This window comes from Leptidea sinapis, chromosome 12 (assembly GCF_905404315.1).
Source record: "Leptidea sinapis chromosome 12, ilLepSina1.1, whole genome shotgun sequence".
Taxonomy (NCBI): Eukaryota; Metazoa; Arthropoda; class Insecta; order Lepidoptera; family Pieridae; genus Leptidea; species Leptidea sinapis.
In genome coordinates, this window is record NC_066276.1 from 14,871,723 (window position 1) to 14,884,781 (window position 13,059).

A 13,059-nucleotide genomic window follows, 5' to 3' on the forward strand; every position below is an offset into this window, starting at 1 on the left:
GTAACTGTTGCATCGCCCTGGAAACCTATGAATGAAATTCTTGTAAGGTTTTTTTTATGAAAATAAGGGATGAGAAAAGCAGGACTTTCAGTTAAGGCAGTGCCGCTCAGGGTTCTTAAAAAACTCATTAATTCTGAGCGCCACTACAATTGCGCTCGTCACCTTGAGACATAAGATGTTAAGGTCTCATTTGCCCCGTAAATCACTAGCTTCAGACTGAAACAAAATAATGTCTACACATTGCTGCTTCACGGCTTAAATAGGCGCCGTTGCAGTACCCATAGTGATAGTGATTTTCAAAAAATTGTTTTGTGTAAACGCAGGTATTTAAAATTATTTTACTCATCAAATAAAGCTAGTTTGGAAGGCCTAAATCGCAAAAACTTTCAATTATAAAGTTTAAAAATATAAAAGACCACTTCGGGACAAGTACTTTGGACGGCAGTTCATATTTTTAGTTATGTTAATCAAATACTTAAGTTGATCAACAATTAAGTTGACACTAAAGACACGACGCACCTGCCGTCAAGGTGGTAACTTAACTAGAATTCGTGGAAAAGTAAAGTGGCGCCTAAAACGCGTCACGAAAGAACTTAACACCACAACAAAAACCGTTTCAAAGCCTCCAGAGTATTGTGTCTTTCCCAGTTTTCATTTACATCACGCAATAGATTACAGGTTCGATTCCCGCTGGACACATTGGGAAAGACACTGGGATCACATATCATAAGTAAGTATTTTGTATTCTATTAATTTCAATGTAAAATAACGCGAAGCGTATGTTACGTAATTTGAAAGATGCAATTGAGTGTCAAGATGCCACGCACACAAGCATCGAATAGTTGCCGTTATAAAAAATCGATTGTTCTTAGGTAGTACGTTATTTAGTTGGAGCGCAGCGGAGACCAATGCTTAATAAAACGCATAAAAGGCATTTATTTTCTCAAAATTGATTCCATTAGAATTCTTTTTGATGTCATTTCTAATAACTACTAGATACTATTACCGCTTCGGAAACAAATGGCGCTCTGAGAGAGAAGAAGCGGCGCAAGAAACTCTCCCAGCATTCTTTTTTGCGCTCTTTTCAATAAAAATATACAATATTGTACAGTCATTTCTATCGCTATAAAATAATCACAATCTAGTCCCAGGCTGTCCGATCATTTAGACATTCAGCAGTGGAGTAAAAGGATTTACGACAGAGCCATTTTTTATAAAACATTTAAATTTATTTATAGATGATGCCTAAACAGTGGCTGGGACTTTATTATAGAAGTGTATACATTTACCCTTAAAGCTATTATGTATCTTATGAAGCCTACTAGAATTAGTTACAAGCAATCCCTTATTTCTAGTGTTATAATAATGAAAATCACTATTAAGAGCTATTAAAATTACTATTAATGTAAGGGTATTAGATTATTTCGTATACTTATTATAATATGAATATAGTTAGTAGTGTCACAATACTGTCATTTGATTAACATAATATTGTTACGTTCAGCCACGCTCGCAAAGAAGATATCAGACACAAAACCACAGAGTAAGAATGGGTTACGTTCTGACGTTCCAAAACTAAATAAAGTAGTCGTTATATCGACACGTTTTAATAAAATATCGAATAAAATGTGGATTAGGCCTACACGATTTAGAAGTAGACCTATTTAATGTCATACATGCCCGTCCTAGCCTTCGGATCATACATAAAAAAAAGTTTATTACAGTTGAATTAAATCATTCTATAAATTCATTTTATGGATTAATATAAACTTTTTTTTTATTGAACTAGACGAACAACAATAGGTATTTTATATTGGATGATGCGAGATATAAATGCCTTATAAATATTTCAAATTTATCTGGACAAGATATGAAATTATAGATTATTACAAAAAAAAATTAAACATGGCTTAGACACGTGTTTTATTAAACAGTGACCTAACTATAACATCGTCAGTAACCTAACAATGACGGTGTTTCAGTGTTCCAGTGTTCTCGGTCATGACATGATCTGCTCCACGTCACACCAGCGGCATCTTTTAAATCGTCGCTCCATCTCCCTCTCTGTCTTTTTACTCCACATTACTTATGGAATAGAAAACCAATCTTGTAATACCAAAGAGGTCTCGGAAAATTTTAGAGCCTTTAACGATATCCACGCGTGTTGTAAATGTTTTCAAATTTTTCTGCTACTGCGAGTGAAATTTCATTCCAGTTTGTTTATGTTAATCATCGTAGATGTATGGAATGAAATATTATACAAATATATTTCAAGTTTCTTTTTCTAAATGCTCTTGGTTTTATTTGAAAGCAACATGAATTCGTACAATTTTTAAAAAAGGATTAACCAAAAAGTCGGTATTGATTATTCGAGCTGTGAATCAATTTGAAATGTTTCGATAACTCGAAGAAAGTCTTAAGTCATTAAGTATAATATAATCTTGATTAATTTGTATAATAAACTCAATATAGATTAACATACAAGTACTGTACTTGTATATATTACGTACTCTAATATACATTAATATAATCTCATCTCTCCACACAACTAAAGTATATTTCTAGTCAAAATATTGACAAATCAGCACCTCTATTAATTTTATAATCCGATTATAATTTGTAATCTATCCACGACACAACTGAAAAATTGATTATCAAATATTGTAAATGAAACCCTATTCAATTGAGATTGGAATGAAAATCCCATGATATATAGTGTCGTGTGGTCGTATTGTGCGGACCTAACACACAAATCAAACTTAACAAAGCCTTCGAATAATGCTTCGAGTTTTAAATTTTTTAATGAAGTGAGCCGCACACAATATTGTGAGGAAAATGGCTGTTACGGGACACACGGCTCACGAGTTACGCTGACAATATTGATAATGTATTATATTCATTCTTTCGCGTATTTTAATAATTATTTCATTAACATTAAAATTATGAAATTTTTTGAAGTACACTTAACATAAATTTTTCTAATTTAAAAAAAATATTTTCTATGAATATTTATTTAAAAATATTGACGGTTAACTTTGAAATATTTGTTTTTAAACATTGTCCGTTGAAGTTTCACTTCTATGTGACCCAGCATAGATTTCGACATTTTTTTTTCGCATTCCTTATGTAAAACGCTAGTTGCGTTGTTAATAGCAATGGTAAACTTATTTGCAATGCTAGTTTATAGTTTTAGATTATAGAACAGAAATCAAATTGGTTGATCTCCTATACCTCTGTTGTTGCAGATATTCATGTACTGTGGTATTAAAACCACCCCAATTTATACAATTATAAAAAATCTTAATCATATTCAAAATAAATTAAAGCGATAGTACTATTACGAAGATATTTTTCATAAACATTGTCTTATTAAAAAAAAATATTGAATTGGGCGTTACTTTGCGGAAATCCATAATTATTCAAATGATTTAAGTTTTCTTTAGTGTTAATTCCGCCAATATTTGCTTTTAAAACAATCCGACACGTGTTTCGCCTCTACACGAGGCATCCTCAGTCAGTCTTCAGTCTCGTGCCAGATTTTGGCGAGACAACACGTCCTGAGGATGCCTCGTGTAGAGGCGAAACACGTGTCGAATTGTTTTAAAAGCAAATATTGGCGGAATTAACACTAAAGAAAACTTAAATCATTTGTATTGTCTTATTATACAAAGTCGTATTTATACTCAAAATGTTACTCTTTTTACATTTATTACAAAAGGCCATAAAGCCCAAGCGATATAGCGATGACACGAAGATTCTGTTCGGCTGTCGGTCGTGCGTGGCAGTGTGTCTCCCGAGTTAGCGCATAACAAACGATCGGCGGTGGCAAGGCGGTGGTAAATCAGGCTTAACTCGGACACCGCGACATCAACCATGGGTTTTACTGCCGCCTTTGCCTCGCCTCGGTTGCTACGACGTATTGTACACTTGTACACGAGCGATATTGTCGTTATATTTATTTAATAGAGACAGCAAATGTCCTGTCTCGCTTGTTGCCACTATTGATGAGATTGTAACGGCAGTGATATCTAGCCCGTATCTATAACGCATAGTGCATACAAGATTTGTAATCAATCTTTATATATATATATTTCTTGTGTGCGTGTGTATGTCACTGAACTCCTCCTAGACGGCAGGACCGATTCTAATGAAACTTTCTGTGTGTATTCAAAAGGATTCGAGAATTGTTTAGATTCACAATTGAACTACCTCCTAAACGGCTGGACCGATTTTGATGATTTTTTGTGTGTTGCAGTGAATTTGAGATTGGTGTGTGTCTTCAAGTGGATTTGATAATGGTTTTGATTCACAATTAAACTACCTCCTAAACGGCTGGACCGATTTTGATGATTTTTTTGTGTGTTGCAGTGAATTTGAGATTGGTTTAGATTCTCAATTCCGTCGATATAATATAATCATCCTGCTCATGTGTATTTAAGCGGACTCCTCCCAACGGATGGACCGATTTTTCAAATTTAAGACGTGTGTCCGAAATTTCCGACAGGACAACGTCTGTTGGGTCCACTAGTCTATATATATATAAATGAATTGCTGTTCGTTAGTCTCGCTAAAACTCGAGAAAGGCTGGACCGATTTGGCTAATTTTGGTCTTGAATTATTTGTGGAAATCCAGAGAGGGTTTAAAAGGTGAATAAATAGGAAAATGCTGCTAAATTAAATAATAACAACAAATTTGTTTTTCCTTTATGTGTCCATACATAATTTCTATGAGAGAATTTATTGACGCACGGTTTGACAGTTCTACTGTGAAACAATTTCATTCCGACAGCAGGGAGCATATTTTACAAATTCATATAAAAACATTATTTTATTTATTATATACAGAACAACGTCTGTCGGATCAGCTAGTAATCAATATATTTAATTACTTACCTTATGAGTAAGGTGAGGTGACTTTGTCATACAAAGAAAATGATCGCTAGTACATAGATTTATGAAGCGTTATTTATGTATAACTGGGGCTTTGGTAATAATTACAGAGAAAGGGAATGAAGGAACAAATTTTTGCACAATTACGAGCGCTGCCTTGGCGTGGCCTTATATTGAAATCAAATCATATGAATTAATTTTGAACAAAATATTTTACATTAAACTTAAACTTTACATTAGCCGTTACGAATGTCTTAAATTACGAAATCCTTTAAATGACGTTAGACTTTCGACTGTATGATCTATTTAATGATTTAGTCCACTAATAGTATATCCTGCCGCTATCTGAATGAATCAGCTGAATATTTAAGTGATCGGACAGCCAGGCTAGTCCCCGGCTGTCCGATGATAATTTTATAGCAATAACAAATGTCACTACAATACTGTAAATTTTATTAAAAAGAGCACAAAAAAAGGATCCTGGGAAAGTTTCTTATGCTGCTTCTCTCTCAGAGCGCCATTTGTTTCCGAGTGTATAGATAGCGGTAGTAGTATTAGAAATGACATCAAATATAATTCTAAAGGAATCAATTTTGAGAAAATAAATGCCTTTTATGCCTTTTTATAGGCTTGCTTGGTTTTATTTGATGTTTCTTCCTTAAGCAGTGTTTATTCCAAGACACAGAAAAGGTCTACTTGGCATCATGTAGCCATACAGCCTCATGTAAGTCAAAGACCTGAAAGGATGGCAATTTTCCAAGTATGGATTGAACTTGTAATAATATAATACTATTGATACACTCTCTTACACAAATTATCTTGCCCCAAACTAGGCATAGCCTGTACTAGGACAACGATATATTTAATACAATATACTTACTTAAACATATATATAAACATCCACGACTTATATTGATGTTTCCAGGTTAATGACATCGATAGTTCAAAAAACTGGGGTTCGTACGTTTGCCAGTATTTGTCGTGGAATCCGATACAACGGAACAGTTCAACATATGGAAATTTTCTTGTAATACGTACATGTTTTCTGTGTAGGCGACACTGTAAAACAACGAATGGTGTGTGTTTTACAAACAATACCGAATATAAATAAAAAAACTATATAGTTGCGTATGTATGTCCGGGCAAAACGCAAAAACTAGTAAATAGATTTAATTATAATTTTGCACGAATATTAACAATTGTTACGTCTTGTTAATATCATGTTATATTATATATATTGTCACGCTCGTCGAAGGCAGCAGCTAGTTACGGAAAAAAATAATTATGGATTTCTGCGAGATTTAATAAATTTTACTAGTAAGTACATATTTTCACCAAAGTTAAGCGATTCTTAAAACGAATTAATAATCTATCTAATATATAATATTCTCATGTCTCGGTGTTTGTAGTTAATTTCCTTCGAAACGGCTTGACCGATTCTCATGAAATTTTGAGTGCATATTGGGTAGGTCTGAGAATCGGACAACATCTATTTTTTATCCCCCTACACGTGGTCCACGACAATTTTTTTTTTATAAATTTGTTTGATTATGAGTCAGCATTAACAAATAGTATGTATTTTTCTTCAAATTTTCAACCATCTACGATCAACAGTTACTTTTGTATCGCGATTTCAATATCGGCAATACAACGTTTGCTGGGTCAGCTAGTAATATAATATAAATAACGAAATAATAATAAATTATGATATTCCGCAAGATAAATTCTAATTTATTAAACTTTACTAGTGAATATTTTCACCAAAGGATTCTAAACGAGAGTGAAATAAACAATATTATACTGTCATTGTTATTGCTATAAAATAATCATAATCTAGTCCCAGGCTGTCCGATCACTTAGATATTCAGCTGTAGAGTAGTAGGATTTACGACAGAGCCATTTTTTTGATAGAACATTGAACTTATTTATAGATAATGCCTGAACAGTGACTGGGACTTATATTTGATATTATAAAAGTGTATAAATTTACCCTTAAAGCTATTATGTATCTTATGTACACACTACTTATTATTACGTACAAAATAAACAGAATTTATTTTTGTTTAACCTAATAGTTTTGTACTATTTACTGAAGAACATTTTACGTGGCGGTGAGGACCAAAGGGAGGGGCTTAGTGAAAGTCAACGGTTTTTAGCCTAAAAGATGAAATAAGATACGGAACCATCACAAGCATCCTACGACTAATGCTGCGAGTCGTATCTCTTATCGAGCCGCTAATCATTGTTAGTGTACTATTACGAACTACGCGCACTTATTTAGCTCCATTCGCGTTTCGCTGAACGATTTTGGTCACACTTATACAGCTCTGCTTCTATCAGCCGCGTACGGCGTCGTAAGAATGAGAATAATAGCTTTAAATCACGTCTGCACTCTTTAATCTTTGCGTGCATAATGATTACGTCAAATCAATGCAGGAACAATACAGGCCGCAACTTGTCGACAAGGAGTCGCGAACCATCCCTGTAAAGACCTGTTCCGCTGCATTCGACGGCGAACAGCGCTGTACGCGGCGGAACAGCGCCGAAAGCTCTCTATAGCATTCGCATAATAAAAACACATTTATCCTCATTTTATGCTGGTTTGCCGCGAAAGCAGAATGGACGCGGAAAGCTTAATCGACGCGTACACGTCTCCATACAAAATTGTTGTTTTCTATGGACAAAAGCTGAAAAAAGCTGAATAAGTGCGCGTAGTCCCTTACACTTACGCGTTATAGTAACACATAGTACTTAAGTACAACATACATACATGATACATACACACTCACGCCTTGTTCCCGTCGGGGTAGGCAGAGACAGTAGAATGCCATTTGCTTCTATCCTTACAAACCTCACGCGCTTCCTCTACATTCATTACTCTTTTCATACATGCTCGCCGGTTGCGGGTGCTTCGGACCTCTCCTTTTCTCAAAACGTCCCCAATTTGGTCGACGAAAGTTCTACGAGGTCTCCCGCGACCGACTTGCCCACACACACTTGCCTTATATATTTGATGCGTCATTCTTTCTTCACTCATTCGCTCCACGTGTCCAAACCATTTCAGCATTCCTTTTTCAGTCCTTGTCACAACATCCTCTTACAAACCAAAGCGCGCTCGTATTACCGCATTCGGAATTCTATCAGTCAGTCTTACCCCACACATACTACGCAGTGATCGCATCTCAACTACGTTAATTCTGCTTTTATGCTTCTTCTGCCATACCCAACTCTCACTTCCATACATTAACAGCTTAAGTACAAAATAAACACAAATTATTTTTGACTTACCAAATAAGAAAATAGCTCAAACAAGGAACATTTTACGTGACGCTGAGGACCAAAGGGGGGGCTTTGGGAAAGTCAACGGTTCGAAGTACTAATAGATGTTACGGAACCATCACAACTAGTGCTGCGAGTCCTATCTTTTATCGAGCCGCTAATCAGGCGTGAAAGAGTAGTAAACATCGATACCGATCCATCGATCAACATAATCGAATAGTGAAAATCACAATGGTTCGTTAAATTCGGGTACACGTACCTGTCCGCAAAATGCACGATCACTATTTTTAATATCAGTTAACCGTGAATGGTAGCTGATTATATTGTTTTGGAAGTTTGGGGTGCGATTCGATACGTTAATCGAAAAATATTCGATTCATTCGATAGTTGAGTCTATTAAGGAGGCACAATGGAGGGGAGATTGATATTAGGGCTGTCACAAAGCTAGAACTGCATTTTTATTTTTTATGATTAATATTTTATGTGCTCTATAATAATCAGGAAAAAATTTCCTTACTACTTTACAGCATACCTACTATTATTCTTATATTTAGAGAAAAGATTAAATAATATTTTCAGACTTTTATTATCTATTTTTTTTTAATAGAAGGAGTATTTTATGTAAGGTATTAGGTACTATGATCACGACGACTTGCTCCCTGGTAATTTATCTCCCATACTGTTAACATCGGCAATAAAATAATAATTTTATCTTATATATATATAAAATTCTCGTGTCCCGGTGTTTGTTATCAAACTCTTCCGAAACAGCTAAACCAATTTGTTTGAAAATTTGTATGTATATCGGGTAGGTCTGAGAATCGGCGAACATCTATTTTTCATACCCCTTAATGATAAGGGTCACCCCTAAATATATTTTTTTAATTTTTTGTAAATTTTTTTATTTTTATTTTGTTATAATTCAGTATTAAAAAATACTTATATCTTTAAATTTTCACACGTCAACACCAATTTTTGTAACGCAATTTTAATATTATTCTATTCCATCCACAGATATGCAGTAGAGTTGCAAGATGGCAATAGAATAAAATAACTATTGTATTACGATAAATTTTATGTCCGATATATTTGGTAGGTCTGAGAGTCGGTCGTCAATCGTCATCTTTTATTTATACCCCAAAATATTAATTATTGAATGATGTTTATTACTTTATATGGTGCAATATAACGTTTGCTGGGTCAGCTAGTCTTACTATAAATACGAGTAGAATTGCCCAAGTTTAATACATGGAAGAATCATTAAACTTCAGATATCGTCCCTCTTTTAAAGATCTAAAAAATTAAAGCAAGATCGTATTACGATCTTTAGAACTTTGTTTTTAGTTTTTAAATCACTGAAGTCAGTACCAGCTCTTAGTCCTATATGAAAGTTGATATAAATTAAATTTCCATCCAAAAGTATTTATTTAACAAACGAGTCGTTGACAACCCTGGTGTAATTCCATATGCCGTCGAAACAAACAGTACTTCCCTACTCTTTGATTAATCAATACTATAGAGCAGTAGGTTGGCCGAATGTAAAATAAACAATAAAGAATTAAACATTAGGAGATCAAATTAATATTTATTTTTATTCATCCAAATCTTTCCCGCTTTAGACATCCCCGGCATGCAAGACATTTAGTTTTCCATATCCCCGTCTCAAGGCGCAAAGACGTTTTGTCTTCCAGCTCTCTTAAGAAATTTCTTAAAAATTATCCACCATGTCAGAGGAGGTAAACTTAAAAATGTCAATGTAAAAGCATACTTATGCTGATTAGATTAATTGTAAGCGTGAAGCCAAAAATTGGAACTAGCATTTAACGTATAAAACATTGGCGATCAGTTGAGCGTGAACACAAGGATTCCTTCGATAAAGTTCGGTTTTTCTTCTGTATAAGTTCAATATAATTTGTAAAATTTCAGATCAAAACAGAAATCATTCTGTTTACGTACGGATATGACTGCAATGGACAATGTTTTTTTCTTTAAGGACGAGACGAGCAGGACGTTCAGCTGATGGTAATTCATACGCCCTTCCCATTAAAATGCAGTGCCACTCAAGATTATTGAAAAATGGTTGCACGCATGAAAAGGTTACACCTTTTGCATTTTCTGATATATCATTTGGTCATATTAAAACATCATTATTTTAAGCTACAGATATCTAATTATTTTTAATCGTTATTATTAGAAAAAAAGGATTGTGTGGTTGAAATCACATTTAAAGTGAAACTTTTTTTCATATTATAGACATTTAACTAAAATTTTTTGGAATAATATTTACATTGAACACTGACAAAAACAAACAAAATAGCGTGGAGCACTGACACAAATGAGTAATAGTCCATATACTACACGCTCAGCTGCTGCGAACTATAGGCGCCGCCCGACCGTCACTCTACATGCAACACACAGACGAAGAGTTTGAGACGATGTAATAAAAGTTTCACTTTAAATAAAATCCTTATAAGACGTAATATAAGGCATAGTGCATGAAGCAATATTTAAGTTATATTATTTGCCATAATATTATGTCGCGGTAATAGAACTTAGATTATTATTATAATGTAAGTGAAACAGACAGATCTTATAAGTTAATCTTCACTTATCCGAGGCAACACAAGGGCGCGGATATAAAAACGATTGCTCCCTCAAATTGACATTTAATCTCGGCCCGGGGGTGAGCCCCGAGTGCGCCGCTGCCACGAGGGGTGAATTTACACTTGTAATGAATTTGAATGCATCTTTAATTATATTTGTGTTTATATTTGATTTATTGTTAAAACAAGTCACTCGTTCAGGCTCTTTTTTTATGCAAAAGGAGGACAGACACGCGGACAGACAGCGGAGTCTTAGAAATTGGGTTTCGTTTTTATACTTTGAGTACGGCACCCTAAAAAGAGTGTTATATTAAACTCAATTCAATAACACTCATGACTTTACACAACTGGTGTAAAGTGATCACTGCCGCCCACATTATCTTGAAGCACCAGTGGAATCACAGAAGTAATTTCACTAGCTACGGCGATCTTTATACCAAAACACAACAATGTTTACACATTGCTGCTTCACGGCAGAAATAGGCGCCATTGTGGTACCCAAAATCTAGCCGGCATCCTGTGCAAAGGAGCCTCCCACTGGTTCCACATATAGCGATGATGATGATGGATAGATGATACCGTTTCAACAGGCATATCATTATTCCTTCCTTTTAAGACTTATACAGTATACTGCCATTATATTGTATAAAGACTTAATAGATTTTTTTTACTTTTTTTGAAAATCCTTACGAATTAAATGAAAAAAAAATGTATATTTAAATTATAAACGAGTTTTTTAACTAACAACAACAATGACAAACATACTAGACCGCTTATTAAGTTAACCTTGATATAATAAAACATACAACATAAGAAAACACGTAAAGATCGTATTTGTATCGAGCCCAATTACGCGAGGTGTTAAAATAAACACACGCTGTCAAATTTAATACCTCGCGTGTAAAATTTCGCAAACCTGTTTCGGAGTTGGCTCATAAATTGGGATTTACATATGCGGCAATGTTGATAACGTAGGTCTTTCGGGGTGGCTTGGCTGTATAAGACTTTACTAACCACTAATAATTAATCATGAGTGACCTTAATACAGAAGTTTCCAGAATAATAAATAATTTTATATGTGAGTAGTATTGGATAGCATAATAGCGATGAACACAACAAAATATATTTTAATCGCAACTCAGAATATAGAACTGTAGTAGGTTACGTTTACCAGTGGGAGGCTCCTTTGCACAGGATGCCGGCTACATTATTGGTACCACAACGCCGCTTATCTCTGCCGTGAAGCAGTAATGTGTAAGTATTATTGTGTTTCGGTCTAAAGGGCGCCGTAGCTAGAGAAATTACTGGGTAAATGAGACTTAACATCTTATCTCTCAAGGTGACGATCGCAATTGTGGTGCCGCTCAGAATATTTCGGTTTTTCAAGCGGCACTGTATTGTAATAATTTCTAATACTACTACCGTTTCGGAAGTAAATGGCGCTCTGAGAGAGAAGAAGCGGCGCAAGAAACTCTCCCAGCATACTTTTTTTGCGCTCTTTTTTATAAAATACACAATATTTTACTGTCATTGTTATTGCTTTAAAATAATCGAGTAGTAGAATTTACGACAGAGCCGTTTTTAATAAAACATTTAAATTTATTTATAGATAATGCCTGAACAGTGGCTGGAACTTTAACGCTATTATGTATCCTATGAAGTCTACTAGAATTAGTTATAAGCAATCCCTTATTTCTAGTGTTCTAATAATGAAAATCACTATTAAAAGCAAAAAGGTGACGATTTTCGTGAACGCATATTAAAGTTTCATAAATGTACTAACCACCTGGTAAACGAAGACTTAACCCTCTGATTCAGTAACGACTCTACTCAGTCTCCGATCAATATCAATTGTGTTAAAAGTAATTGATGCGTAAACATAGTTGTCAAATAATCGTGTTAGACAAGATTTCCACGGCAGATGGATTCAGGAGCGAGGGTGGATCCTGCGCTAATTATTTCGTCTGCCGTGCCGCACCGGGCGGCCGGTAAACAATACTAAAGAGGGATAGAAGATTGCCTTAGCCTATGGTAACCATGCGTTTGTATTATGCCGGATATTATTTATATCTTTAACTATCTGATCACTAGTGAAGTGAAAACTTTCGGATTCATTTGAAATTAGGTACTGCACTAATTGACGATTGTTAGATTTGGCCTGAATAAGTACTACTAATTAATCGAATTTAAGACTGTCAACAAAAGACTTGCCCGTAAGTGGGCTTTTAATCTTTTTTTTTTAAACTTTATAATTGAAAGTTTTTTAGATTAAGGCCTTCCAATCTAG

The 13,059-nt window shown here is 34.6% G+C and overlaps 1 protein-coding gene across 1 annotated transcript in view; it reads right to left on the reverse strand.

Annotated features, from left to right (window-relative positions):
• The window catches only part of LOC126967279 (transcription factor Sox-21-like), a 75,766-nt gene that overhangs the window by 3,921 nt on the left and 58,786 nt on the right, over positions 1–13,059 (reverse strand). The gene's annotated exons all lie outside the window — the stretch shown is intronic.